Source organism: Oncorhynchus gorbuscha, linkage group LG25, assembly GCF_021184085.1.
Source record: "Oncorhynchus gorbuscha isolate QuinsamMale2020 ecotype Even-year linkage group LG25, OgorEven_v1.0, whole genome shotgun sequence".
NCBI lineage: Eukaryota > Metazoa > Chordata > Actinopteri > Salmoniformes > Salmonidae > Oncorhynchus > Oncorhynchus gorbuscha.
The window spans coordinates 46,329,030-46,344,213 of NC_060197.1; the positions used below are offsets into that span (position 1 = coordinate 46,329,030).

The following is a 15,184-nucleotide window of genomic DNA, read 5'->3' on the forward strand; positions in this document are numbered from 1 at the left end:
TAAGTAATATCCAGGATGGTAATGACCAGTAGTAGAAGTAATATCCAGGATGGTAATGACCAGTAGTAGAAGTAATATAGTAGAAGTAATATCCAGGATGGTAATGACCAGTAGTAGAAGTAATATCCAGGATGGTAATGACCAGTAGTAGAAGTAATATCCAGGATGGTAATGACCAGTAGTAAATGTAATATTCAGGATGGTAATGACCAGTAGTAGAAGTAATATCCAGATTTTAAGATTATTTTGACCAGGTTGGTTTCCACTAATCTCCAAACCAAATCTTGTGTGCTGACCAGCTAGTCAGTTTGGGTAACTGTCTTTCATGACTCACGAGACATCAGGTTACTACTGATCTAAATAAGATAAAATGGCTGAAATTAACTCGTCAGCAGCAGCTTTTCCTATGGAATGAATGGATGGTCCAACACTACAATACAGTATTTACTTTGATACCCGACGGTATCATCACTTATATTCACACAAACTAAAGCTCTTCTATATATTTCTGATAATAAATGTAATTTCATGATTATGCTACTACACCTCTGTTGTTGATGATGTTGGTGGTACTGCTGATAACGATGTCAACGATGTTGGTGTTGTCAACGATGTTGGTGTTGACAACGATGTTGGTGATGACAACGATGTTGGTGTTGTCAACGATGTTGGTGATGACAACGATGTTGGTGCTGTCAACGATGTTGGTGATGACAACGATGTTGGTGATGACAACGATGTTGGTGTTGTCAACGATGTTGGTGCTGTCAACGATGTTGGTGATGACAACGATGTTGGTGTTGTCAACGATGTTGGTGTTGACAACGATGTTGTTGATGACAACGATGTTGGTGATGTCAACGATGCTGGTGATGACAACGATGTTGGTGATGACAATGATGTTTGTGGTACAGCTGATAACGATGATTGTTACCAATATTAAAGTCAACCTGCTTGATATACCAGGATATAATTGCTTTGCCTTGTGGTTATTCACACATCAATCAAACTTTATTAATCACATGCACCAAACAAAACAAGTGTAGACCTTACCGTGAAATGCTATACTTACAAGCCCTTAACCAACAGTGCAGTTCAAGAAGAATATATTTACCAAGTAGGTTAAAATAAGAAGTCACACAATAAGAATAACAATAACGAGGCTACATACAGGGGGCACCGGTACCGAGTCGATGTGCAGGGGTACAGGCTAGTTGAGGTAATCTGTACATACACAGTTGAAGTCTGAAGTTTACAAACACTTAGGTTGGAGTCATTAAAACTCGGTTTTCAACCACTCCACAAATTTCTTGTTAGCAAACTATAGTTTTGGCAAGTCATTTAGGACATCTACTTTGTGCATGACACAATGAATTTTTCCAGCAATTGTTTACAGACAGATTATTTCACTGATAATTCACTGTATCACAATTCCAGTTGGTCAGAAGTTTACATACACTAGGATGACTGTGCCTTTAAACAGCTTGTAAAATTGCAGAAAATTATGTCATGGCTTTAGAAGCTTCTGATAGGCTAATTGACATCATTTGAGTCAATTGGAGGTGTACCTGTGGATTAATTTCAAGGTCTACCTTCAAACTCAGTGCCTCTTTGCTTGACATCATGGGAAAATCTAAAGAAATCAGCCAAGACCTCAGAAAGAAATTGTAGACCTCAACGAGTCTGGTTCATCCTTGGGAGTATTTTCCAAACGCCTGAAGGTACCACGTTCATCTGTACAAACAATAGTACGCAAATATAAACACTATGGGACTACACAGGTGTCATACCACTCAGGAAAGAGACGCGTTTTGTCTCCTAGAGATGAACGCACTTTGGTGCGAAAAGTGAAAATCAATCCCAGAACAACAGCAGAGGACATTGCAAAGATATTGGAGGAAACAGGTACAAAACTATTTATATCAACAGTAATACGAGTCCCATATCGACACAACCTGAAAGACCGCTCAGCAAGGAAGAAGCCACTGCCCCAAAACCGCCATAAAAAAGTCAGACTACGGCTTGCAACTGCACATGGGGACAAAGATCATACTTTTTGGAGAAATGTCCCCTGGTCTGATGAAACAAAAATAGATCTGTTTGGCCATAATGACCATTGTCATGTTTGGAGGAAAAATGGGGAGGCTTGCAAGCCGAAAAACACCATCCCAACCGTGAAGCACAGGGGTGGCAGCATCATGTTGTGGGGGTGCTTTGCTGCAGGAGACTGGTGCACTTCACAAAGTAGATGGCTCATGAGGAAGGAAAATTATTTGGATATATTGAAGCAACATCTCAAGACATCAGTCAGGAAGTTAAAGCTTGTTCGCAAATGGGTCTTCCAAATGAACAATAACCCCAAGCATACTTCAAAGTTGTGGTAAAATGGCTTAAGGACAACAAAGTCAAGGTATTGGAATGGCCATCACAAAGCTCTGACCTCAATCCTATAAAAGAATGTGCGAGCAAGGAGGCCTACAAACCTGACTCAGTTAGACCAGCTCTGTCAGGAATAATGGGCCAAAAGTCACCCAACTTATTGTGGAAAGCTTGTGGAAGGCTACCTGAAACGTTTGACCTAAGTTAAACATATTTAAAGGCAATGCTACCAAATACTAATTGAGTCTATGTAAACTTTTGACCCACTGGGAATATGATGAAAAATAAAAGCTGAAATAAATCATTCTCTCTACTATTATTCTGACATTTCACATTCTTAAAATAAAGTGGTGATCCTAACTGACCTAAGACAGGACTTGCTTGCTGCTGTTGTTGAAAAAGCCATAATTATCCATCTGTGGCCATGCATCCTGGTCATTACCATCCTGGATATTACTTCTACTACTGGTCATTACCATCCTGAATATTACTTCTACTACTGGTCATTACCATGCTGGATATTACTTCTACTACTGGTCATTACCATGCTGGATATTACTTCTACTACTGGTCATTACCATCCTGAATATTACTTCTACTACTGGTCATTACCATCCTGAATATTACTTCTACTACTGGTCATTACCATGCTGGATATTACTTGTACTACTGGTCATTACCATCCTGGATATTACTTCTACTACTGGTCATTACCATCCTGAATATTACTTCTACTACTGGTCATTACCATGCTGGATTACTTCTACTACTGGTCATTACCATGCTGGATATTACTTCTACTACTGGTCATTACCATCCTGAATATTACTTCTACTACTGGTCATTACCATGCTGGGTATTACTTCTACTACTGGTCATTACCATCCTGGATATTACTTCTACTACTGGTCATTACCATGCTGGGTATTACTTCTACTACTGGTCATTACCACTCCTGGTCATTATTGCTGCCTTATTTCTTACTGCTGTAATCGTAAACTGGTCAAACAATCTTTATGAGACCTATCTGGTCATTACCATGGAGTCTTGTCAGGTCAGTTTCTGCTTTCAACATTGTCTTCGAATATATTAGTCAGGGAAATATGGTAAGTGTGTTTAAAAAAAGAATATGTTTTTATTATTTAACCTGTTAGGCCAGTGGAGAATAAGTTCTAATTTACAAATGCGACCTGGCCAGGTCCTGACTTTACAACGGCCACCTATTTGTGGGGGGAGATAGAGACACCCACGCTGTCGAAAAATAGGAATAAATCCCAAATTGAGGCTTAAATGCCTCGGTTTGGGATTTTTATTGGTTTATTTCTACCTTTTTCCTTCTCCAGTATTCTGACTTTGTTACCTACACACCTGGAACAGACGCTATTTAGGTTTACAGGACATTTTAAACAGCGCAGACTGCCTCTTATTTCTTGTTTTATTTGAACATGGTTGTATTTTGTCCTAAATTGTAGGACTGTGATGTCAAACGTGACAAATTCATAACATTTCTCTGGCAAGGTGTTTCGCTGGTTCAATGGAACAGCTCTTAATCAGCCCTCTGCACCGCGCCCCCAAGTCTCATTTGAGGTGGATGGAGCTCCATCTGGTGGAGGAAAGCAGTACTGCACCAGCGGACGTCAAAGAGGACCGGCTTTAAATTAAAACAAATCCAAGATGGCGACTTGTGTGAGTATTGAGCACAAATGTATTTTAGTTTAGTTTCCCCTTTTGTTGGTAGGATTTTCTGCTGTTTTAAAATTTGGAAAGTTCAACAGACACACACTAAGCCCAAGTCCTCTCAGCTCTGAGTAGAAGTGGTTACTAGATACAGATTTCGGCCCAGTTTAGTTTCTACCAGCCTAGCATAGACTGATGAGGGAAGAGAGGAGGGAGAAACCACACCAGTCACAGCACGGCCCCGCTACTCTCCATAACCCCCAGCCTGCCCTGCAGCTCGGTAAAAGCCAACTGATAGCAGCTTTTAGACGGTACATCAGAGAGCTCTGTGTGTATAGAGTTGTGTTGATTGTTTTAAGCATATTTTAGTCTTATCAGGGTGTTTCTAGCGTATAACCGTGAATGAGACTGCTAATCTAGACTGGTCCTACAAATGATGTCTGTTAATACTGACTATTTGTGCTGGCTTCGGCAGCACATATACTAAAATTGGAATGATACAGAGAAGATTAGCATGGCTCCTTGTGCAAAGATGACACGCAAAATCGTGAAGCGTTCCCAATTTTGTCCCTCTTTGGGTTGTATAAAGTTTTGTCTTTTTCAGACCTTATTAAACTTTGTTTACTGTATTCACTGTTTGGTGGAGAAAAGCAGGCACTTCGTGTGGATGTTGGCTACCTCTAGTGGTCATGTTGGGTAACAGCACTGCTGAACTAAACACAAAGTCAGACATCTGTGTCCCTTATTGACAGGATATTCGAGTTCAAATCCCCGAGCTGACAAGGTACAAATCTGTCGTTCTGCCCCTGAACAGGCAGTTAACCCACTGTTCCTAGACCAGTTAACCCACTGTTAACCCACTGTTCCTAGACCAGTTAACCCACTGTTAACCCACTGTTCCTAGACCAGTTAACCCACTGTTCCTAGACCAGTTAACCCACTGTTCCTAGACCAGTTAACCCACTGTTCCTAGACCAGTTAACCCACTGTTCCTAGACCAGTTAACCCACTGTTCCTAGGCCGTCATTGAAAATAAGAATATGTTCTTAACTGACTTGCCTAGTTAAATAAAGATAAAATAAAAAAATAAAATATATTGTTCACGAGTGGAGCTTGTGCCACCTCTAGGATTTAGCCAATTCAACCGGGGGTATTTTCCACCAAGGATGAACATATTTTGTCGACCCGGTAATGCAATCCTGACACTGCTGCTGTAATTTACTTGTAGAAGTTTTGTCTCAATGTGATTAAAGCCTCGTGGCACAATGTTTCCATGGTAACAAAATTTAAAAAATATTGAAAACTTCATGAAATTAAGGTATTTGTCCTCAGTGGTTGAAATAACACCACTACCAAACTAAAGGTATATTTTGTGTAAACAATATAAAGGGCACACTCATAATAAATATTGATATATTTTATTGAATCGATTCTTTCTCTAGTAGATACCAATTACACATTATATAAATGTTATTTCATAGAAAAACATAGTAGACACAGATGTCTGACTTTGTGTTTAGTTCAGCAGTGCTGTTACCCAACATGACCACTAGAGGTAGCCAACAGCCACACGAAGAGCCTGCTTTTCTCCACCTCACAATGAATACAGTAAACAAAGTTTAATAAGGTCTGAAAAAGACAAAACTACAAACCCAAAGAGGGACAAAATTGGGAACGCTTCACGATTTTGCGTGTCATCTTTGCACAAGGAGCCATGCTAATCTTCTCTGTATCATTGCAATTTTAGTATATGTGCTGCCGAAGCCAGCACAAATAGTCAGTCTTAACAGACATCGTTTGTAGGACCAGTCTAGATTAGCAGTCTCATTCACGGTTATACGCTAGAAACACCTTGATAAGACTAAAATATGCTTAAAACAATCAACACAACTCTATACACACAGAGCTCTCTGATGTACCGTCTAAAAGCTGCTATCAGTTGGCTTTTACCGAGCTGCAGGGCAGGCTGGGGGTTATGGACAGTAGCGGGGCCGTGCTGTGACCTGGTGTGGTTTCTCCCTCCTCTCTTCCCTCATCAGTCTATGCTAGGCTGGTAGAAACTAAACTGGGCCGAAATCTGTATCTAGTAACCACTTCTACTCAGAGCTGAGAGGACTTGGGCTTAGTGTGTGTCTGTTGAACTTTCCAAATTTTAAAACAGCAGAAAATCCTACCAACAAAAGGGGAAACTAAACTAAAATACATTTGTGCTCAATACTCACACAAGTCGCCATCTTGGATTTGTTTTAATTTAAAGCCGGTCCTCTTTGACGTCCGCTGGTGCAGTACTGCTTTCCTCCACCAGATGGAGCTCCATCCACCTCAAATGAGACTTGGGGGCGCGGTGCAGAGGGCTGATAAGAGCTGTTCCATTGAACCAGCGAAACACCTTGCCAGAGAAATGTTGTGAATTTGTCACGTTTGACATCACAGTCCTACAATTTAGGACAAAATACAACCATGTTCAAATAAAACAAGAAATAAGAGGCAGTCTGCGCTGTTTAAAATGTCCTGTAAACCTAAATAGCGTCTGTTCCAGGTGTGTAGGTAACAAAGTCAGAATACTGGAGAAGGAAAAAGGTAGAAATAAACCAATAAAAATCCTAAACCGAGGCATTTAAGCCTCAATTTGGGATTTATTCCTATTTTTCGACAGCGTGGGTGTCTCTATCTCCCCCACAAATAGGTCGCAGTTGTAAAGTCAGGACCTGGCCAGGTCGCATTTGAAAATGAGAACTTATTCTCCACTGGCCTAACAGGTTAAATAATAAAAACATATATTTATTTTTTTAAACACACTTACCATATTTCCCTGACTAATATATTCGAAGACAATGTTGAAAGCAGAAACTCTGACAAGACTCCAAAATAGATAGGTCTCATAAAGATTGTTTGCACTTTCCGATTACAGCAGTAAGAAATAAGGCAGCAATAATGACCACAGTGGGCAGGTAACACGTTATAACTCACGACTCACACACGTAATATCCAGGATGGTAATGACCAGTAGTAGAAGTAATATTCAGGATGGTAATGACCAGTAGTAGAAGTAATATTCCAGGATGGTAATGACCAGTAGTAGAAGTAATATTCAGGATGGTAATGACCAGTGGTAAATGATGGTAATGACCAGTAGTAGAAGTAATATCCAGCATGGTAATGACCAGTAGTAGAAGTAATATTCAGGATGGTAATGACCAGTAGTAGAAGTAATATCCAGCATGGTAATGACCAGTAGTAGAAGTAATATTCAGGATGGTAATGACCAGTAGTAGAAGTAATATTCAGGATGTTCATTACCAGTAGTAGAAGTAATATCCAGGATGGTAATGACCAGTAGTAGAAGTAATATTCAGGATGGTAATGACCAGTACTGTAAGTAATATCCAGGATGAATAGGTTTTGGCCTTTCTAGGGAGTTTTTCCTATCCACCGTGCTTCCACACCTACATTGCTTGCTGTTTGGGGTTTTAGGCTGGGTTTCTGTACAGCACTTTGAGATATCAGCTGATGTACGAAGGGCTTTATAAATACATTTGATTTTGAATAGAACATAACTTTTTTTTTACATGGTCCGACATCTCCAGATTTAGCGACCAATAGTTTTTACAACAACGTTGGATGTTTCTATTCTGGCCAGTCTGCAGTCAGTGTCACTCATTATTCTTTATTTACAGTATAAATATTACATCTATGCTTGCATCGTCCTATAAACTCATATGTAGGCTAATAACTCGCTCTCGCTCTCCCTCTCATCGTATTAATTGTCGTGCGTGCTCCAGCATAATTCGAGGGAGAAGACGACACGCTGTTGAAGGGAGAGAGGAGGGAAGAGATGCTGTTGATTTGAACGTGCGTCGCCAGAACACGGGATAATACATCGAGCTGAGGATCTATCTACCTGAACAAGGTGCTCCGTATTGAATAGGCACCTGCCGTTCTTTGGTAAGGTTTAATGTTGTCAAATATCGCAGACAAGTCTTGTTAATTGCAATGGAACTAATGGACAAATAGCCTACAAAAAGCCTGTAGTGTGACTGAATGCTGCTGTTCACTTCACTGTTTAAATTAATTTCGAATGTTATTGTCGTTCTTTGTTGTACACCTGACCTGTGTTTGAAAAAGCCCAGAAAAAGCCAGCAGGGAGAGAGAGAATAAGAGAGAGGGAGAGAGAGGGAGGGAGGATGAAGGGTAGATTAACCAGGAGTAAAGCCTCTTTCAGGCCACTTGTAGACACAGATCACTCAGTTCTATCTGTTTGTAGAGTCCAGTGGTACCTATAGGTTAGCATGACTGTAGAGTCCAGTGGTACCTATAGGTTAGCATGACTGTAGAGTCCAGTGGTACCTATAGGTTAGCATGACTGTTTGTAGAGTCCAGTGGTACCTATAGGTTAGCATGACTGTTTGTAGAGTCCAGTGGTACCTATAGGTTAGCATGACTGTAGAGTCCAGTGGTACCTATAGGTTAGCATGACTGTAGAGAGTCCAGTGGTACCTATAGGTTAGCATGACTGTAGAGTCCAGTGGTACCTATAGGTTAGCATGACTGTTTGTAGAGTCCAGTGGTACCTATAGGTTAGCATGACTGTAGAGTCCAGTGGTACCTATAGGTTAGCATGACTGTAGAGTCCAGTGGTACCTATAGGTTAGCATGACTGTTTGTAGAGTCCAGTGGTACCTATAGGTTAGCATGACTGTAGAGTCCAGTGGTACCTATAGGTTAGCATGACTGTTTGTAGAGTCCAGCGGTACCTATAGGTTAGCATGACTGTTTGTAGAGTCCCGCGGTACCTATAGGTTAGCATGACTGTAGAGTCCCGCAGTACCTATAGGTTAGCATGACTGTTTGTAGAGTCCAGTGGTACCTATAGGTTAGCATGACTGTTTGTAGAGTCCAGTGGTACCTATAGGTTAGCATGACTGTTTGTAGAGTCCAGTGGTACCTATAGGTTAGCATGACTGTTTGTAGAGTCCCGCGGTACCTATAGGTTAGCATGACTGTAGAGTCCCGCGGTACCTATAGGTTAGCATGACTGTAGAGTCTAGCGGTACCTATAGGTTAGCGTGACTGTTTGTAGAGTCCCGTGGTACCTATAGGTTAGCGTGACTGTTTGTAGAGTTCCACTCACACACACCTTGCCCTTGTTTGCACACAGGTTATAGGGGGTGGCCCGGCTGTCTATGTCTCTATCTGCATCACGATACTCACACACGCAGACAGACAGGCAGGCAAACATGCACACGGTCTGCCCTGGTTGTTATGCCAGGGTCTCGGTGGTGAGAGCCAAGCCCCTGTAATCTTCAGATGCCGGGCTACCCTCTGGCCGTACGGGGCCCAGCCCTCCAGTGTTTAGAGAGAGGAGTGTTAAGACAGATGTACATTTTAAAGCTTTTCAGACACAAATGCTTCTACTTTCTCTCTCCTCCCTTCCACCTCCCCACCTATATAGACCACCCATCACCATCAACACCATGTCAAAGGACCAGTGTGAAACCGTAGCAGTGAGCGTCGAGTCCCTCTTAACCGACGCAGTTAAGATGCAGTCCCAGTGTCGGGAGCGTAGTGAGCAGCTAGCTGTGGCCGCCGCCGCTCTGCGGGAGGAGTCGGCGTGCTTGAGAGAACAGGTGAGGTATGGCTGGATGCGTAGATTATTTAGGTAGACTGACTGACGTTTGGTTGATTGATTGATTTTTCATTGATTGATTTAACAGTGTCAAGCCACCCAGCTGGACATGGCTCAGATGAGAAGACAGCTAGAACAACTGCTGGACAGCAAAGCTCAGATGGAGGCCAGTGATCGAATGCACCGCAAACTTAGCAAGACACTCTAAAGGGAAAGGAGGGGAGAGAAGGAGAGCGAGAAAATAAGAACGGCTGGATAACAAAGCTCCGACAGACACCCGGGATGGTAAACTTGGCAGTTAAAATGTAAAAAATATCTCCTGTTCTCTAACGCTATCTATCTTCTGTCCCTAAACAATAGACTTTATTCTTCATAAGCAGTTATTATGCTAGCTATATAGGCCCTCAATTCTCTTCACGGAGATTGAATGTTTATAGGTCTGAATAAATAACTGCTATGGTCATTCGCGCTTCTTCTTTCAAACCCGCGAGTTTGGCTACTGTAACATTCGACAGAAAAGAAGGATCCTTCTATTGGTATAAGAAATGCTAAAAAAAAAATAATACCCCAAAAAGCTATTCTAGTTTTTCCTGCATGGGACCAAGAGCTAAGGAGCGTTTTTTTAAAGGGGAGGCGAGCGGAGCTCAGGCGCTTGGGTATTACGCAAGAGACAGAAGCTATAAATTAGAAGCTTATTAGACATAATCCATCATTAATTAACATATATATAAGGCTATAATATAAGGCTAATACTGAATTGAATGTATTACCTGAAAGAGGTAGGCTAGGACATTATATATAAATATATATATTTAGGGCTAGGACATCTATAATTAATGTATATAGGGCTAGGACATCATATATATATATATATATAGGACACAGTTGAAGTTGGAAGTTAACATACACTTAGCTTGGAGTCATTAAAACTCGTTTTTCAGCCACTCTACAAATTTCTTAAAGTAATTTTTCCAACAATTGTTTACAGACAGATTATTTCACTTATAATTCACTGTATCACAATTCCAGTTGGTCAGAAGTCAACATACACTAAGTTGACTGCCTTTAAACAGCTTGGAAAATTCCAGAAAATGATGCCATGGCTTTAGAAGCTTCTGATGTTAGACTAATTGACGTCATTTGAGTCAATTGGAGGTGTACCTGTGGATGTATTTCAAGGCCTACCTTCAAACTCAGAACCTCTCTGCTTGACTTCATGCGAAAATCTAAAGAAATCAGCCAAGACCTAAAAAAAATATATTGTAGACCTCCACAAGTCTTGTTCATCCTTGGGAGCAATTTCCAAACGCCTGAAGGTACCTCGTTCATCTGTACAAACAATAGTACTCAAGTGTGAACACCATGGGACACCAGCCGTCATACCGCTCAGGAAGGAGAGGCATTCTGTCTCCTAGAGATGATCGTCCTTTAGTACGAAAAGTGAAAATCAATCCCAGAACAACAGCAAATGACTTTGTGAAGATGCTGGAGGAAACGGGTGCAAAAGTATCTATATCCACAGTTAAACGGGTCCTATATCGACATAACCTGAAAGACCGCTCAGCAAGGAAGAAGCAACTGCTCCAAAACCTCCATAAAAAATTCAGACTACGGTTTGCAACTGCACATGGGGACGTAGATCGTACTTTTTGGAGAAATGTCCTCTGGTCTGATGAAACAAAAATAGAACTGTTTGGCCATAATGATCATCATTATGTTTGGAGGAAAAAGGGGGAGGCTTGCAAGCCGAAGAACACTATCCCAACCATTAAGCACGGGGGTGGCAGCATCATGTTGCGGGGGTGCTTTGCTGCAGGAGGGACTGGTGCACTTCACAAAATAGATGGCATCATGAGGGAGGAAAATTATGTGGATATATTGAAGCAACAGCTCAAGACATCAGTCAGGAAGTTAAAGCTTGGTCGCAAATGGGTCTTCCAAATGGACAATGACCCCAAGCATACTTCCAAAGTTGTGGCAAAATGGCTTAAGGACAACAAAGTCCAGGTATTGGTATTGGAGTGGCCATCACAAAGCCCTGACCTCAATCTTATAGAACATTTGTGGGCAGAACTGAAAAAGTGTGTGCGAGCAAGGTGTGTGCGAGGCCTACAGACCTGACTCAGTTATACCAGCTCTGTCAGGAGGAATTGGCCAAAATTCACCCAACTTATTGTGGGAAGCTTGTGGAAGGCCACCCAAAACGTTTGACCCAAGTTAAACAATTTCAAGGCAATGCTACCAAATACTAATTGAGTGCATGTAAACTTCTGACCCACTGAGAATGTGATGAAAGAAATAAAAGCTGAAATAAATCATTCTCTCTACTATTATTCTGACATTTCACATTCTTAAAATAAAGAGCTGATCCTACCTGACCTAAGACAGGGAATTGTTACTAGGATTAAATGTCAGGAATTGTGAAAATCTGAGTTTAAATGTATTTGGCTAAGGTGTATGTAAACTTCCAACTTCAACTGGATATATATATATATATATATATATATATATATATATATATATATATATATATATACTGTATAAAAAGTCCGAAGTTAACATACACTTAGGTTGAAGTATTTAATAATAATAATAATATATGCCATTTAGCAGACGCTTTTATCCAAAGCGACTTACAGTCATGTGTGCATACATTCTACGTATGGGTGGTCCCGGGGATCGAACCCACTACCCTGGCGTTACAAGCACCATGCTCTACCAACTGAGCTACACAGAACCACCATTTAAAACTCGTATTTCAACCACTCCACAAATGTGTTGTTAACAAACTATAGTTTTGGCAAGTCGGTTAGGACATCTACCTTTTGTTTACATAGGGACATCTATATAGGGCCAGTGGCGACCTGCCAATCAGGGCAGAGCCCCACATGTTTTGAGCCCCACCCTGTTTAGTTATTTTGGCAATAATACGTGTCACATATCAGTGTGAAAACAATCTAAAAAATAATAATGAATAAAGCCGCATACAAACATGGTCTCTACTTTTCTTTCATGAGTAAAAGCAGCTCCATAATGCATATGTTTCAGCCAAGTTCAGTGCTTTCTGTGGTGGTTTCTAGAGGTGGGGAGGAAAATACGGAGTGTTGGGTTTGGTAATGTTCTCTAGTTTGCGCTGTGATTGGCTCAGTGTTCTGTCACTCATGGGGACACTACGTCACCACGAAAATCTACAGGTAGAGGTAGAAAATTCAAGCCCCTTGGGTGCTGCCATAGAGTTACATTAGAAGTGCTCATTCAAGAAGGCTCAAGGTCATTGGCCACAGATAAAGTGATGTCAAATCACGTTATGTCTACCGTAGCTTTGATTGGACTGATCATGTCAACTTCAAAGTCTTAGCTAGCAAGCAGTCATCATCATGAATCAAGTCGACAATCTACTGACAAATCCTTTTCAATCCTTGTCATACGAAGAGAAATTATGAAGCGAAATTATAGATAAAATGTAGCGGTGCTCATCGGCCATTGGACATAAACATTACACAACAAGTTGAAACTCACAAATTCAACAATGAGTGGTTTGGAAGGAATCAGTGGCTAAACAGCAAGAATAGCAAAACAATCAATAGCCTGCTACTCAGTGGAGTTGTTGTGTGGTCCAAGTCTGGGTTTGAGGGTCTCTGTCCATTCAGCTTCTGCCGCGTTCAGAACAACGGGAACTGGGAAATCTCAGACTTCTGCCGCGTTCAGAACAACGGGAACTGGGAAATCTCAGACTTCTGCCGCGTTCAGAACAACGGGAACTGGGAAATCTCAGACTTCTGCCGCGTTCAGAACAACGGGAACTGGGAAATATCAGACTTCTGCCGCGTTCAGAACAACGGGAACTGGGAAATATCAGACTTCTGCCGCGTTCAGAACAACGGGAACTGGGAAATCTCAGACTTCTGCCGCGTTCAGAACAACGGGAACTGGGAAATCTCAGACTTCTGCCGCGTTCAGAACAACGGGAACTGGGAAATATCAGACTTCCGTGAGGAAAATACGTTTTGAATGGTCATCCAACTCCGCCTCTTTCTAGATTGTGTTGTAATGTATTGTGATGTATTGTGTTGTAATGTATTGTGATTGTGTTGTATGTATTGTGATGTATTGTGTTGTAATGTATTGTGTTGTAATATTGTGTTGTAATGTATTGTGTTGTAATGTATTGTAGATTTTGTTGTAATGTATTGTGATGTAATGTATTGTGATGTAATTTATTGTGATGTAATGTATTGTGATGTAATGTATTGTGATGTAATGTGTTGTGATGTAATTTATTGTGATGTAATGTATTGTGATGTAATGTGTTGTAATGTATTGTGTTGTAATGTATTGTGATGTATTGTGTTGTAATGTATTGTGATGTAATGTGTTGTAATGTATTGTGTTGTAATGTATTGTGTTGTAATGTATTGTGTTGTAATGTATTGTGATGTAATTTATTGTGATGTAATTTATTGTGATGCAATGTAATGTATTGTGTTGTAATGTATTGTGATGTAATTTATTGTGATTGTAATGTATTGTGATGTAATGTATTGTGATGTAATGTATTGTGATGTATTGTGTTGTAATGTATTGTGTTGTAATGTATTGTGATGTATTGTGTTGTAATGTATTGTGTTGTAATGTATTGTGATGTAATGTATTGTGATGTAATTTATTGTGAATGTATTGTGATTGTGTGTATTGTAATGTATTGTGTTGTAATGTATTGTGATGTATTGTAATGTATTGTGTTGTAATGTATTGTGATGTATTGTGTTGTAATGTATTGTGATGTATTGTGTTGTAATGTATTGTGTTGTAATGTATTGTGATGTAATGTATTGTGATGTAATGTATTGTGTTGTATTGTGTTGTAATGTATTGTGATGTAATGTATTGTGATGTACTGTATTGTGTTGTAATGTGTTGTATTGTGTTGTAATGTATTGTGATGTAATGTGATGTGATGTATTGTGATGTAATGTATTGTGATGTAATGTATTGTGTTGTATTGTGATGTATTGTAATGTATTGTGTTGTATTGTGTTGTAATGTATTGTGATGTAATGTGTTGTGTTGTATTGTGTTGTAATGTATTGTGATGTAATGTATTGTGATGTATTGTGATGTAATGTTGATAGAGGAAAATATAGTTTAGATTATCAATTATGTATACATTAATGATTAGAACCATTCATGCTAATACTATTATGTTATTATTTGAAAAGTATGGGTTCTTAATTGTACTGTTACTGAAAATGTAAGCAGAAATTAATTGTGTCTGTGTCTCCTGGGAAAGTTTTAAGAAGGGATAAGATAGTTTTTCAAACAGATAAGAATGTTTTGGTTGGATTCCATTAGTAGAGAGAAGTATATCCTTTAGGCAGGTTGGAATGTAGTTTATGAGGGGAGTGAAACTATCTCCAGGACCGAATACTACGCCATTGTAAGACTGGGAGAGGGGGTGTAACTGATGACGTCATTTTATGTCTTCTGTCTTTTAAAATGAAA

At 40.1% G+C, this 15,184-nt stretch overlaps 1 long non-coding RNA gene and 2 other non-coding genes across 3 annotated transcripts; 2 read left to right on the plus strand and 1 right to left on the minus strand.

Annotated features, from left to right (window-relative positions):
* Window positions 1-4,515: 4,515 nt before the first annotated feature.
* Window positions 4,516-4,623, plus strand: LOC124014628. Its single transcript, XR_006835053.1, has one exon. It is a non-coding gene; the product is annotated as a U6 spliceosomal RNA (small nuclear RNA).
* A 1,096-nt stretch (window positions 4,624-5,719) lies between these two features.
* On the minus strand, window positions 5,720-5,827 carry LOC124014629. Its single transcript, XR_006835054.1, has one exon. It is a non-coding gene; the product is annotated as a U6 spliceosomal RNA (small nuclear RNA).
* Window positions 5,828-7,790: 1,963 nt separating this feature from the next.
* On the plus strand, window positions 7,791-10,545 carry LOC124014621. The gene is made up of 3 exons (XR_006835050.1): window positions 7,791-8,001; window positions 9,509-9,683; window positions 9,771-10,545. It is a non-coding gene; the product is annotated as an uncharacterized LOC124014621 (long non-coding RNA).
* The last annotated feature ends 4,639 nt before the right edge of the window (window positions 10,546-15,184 follow it).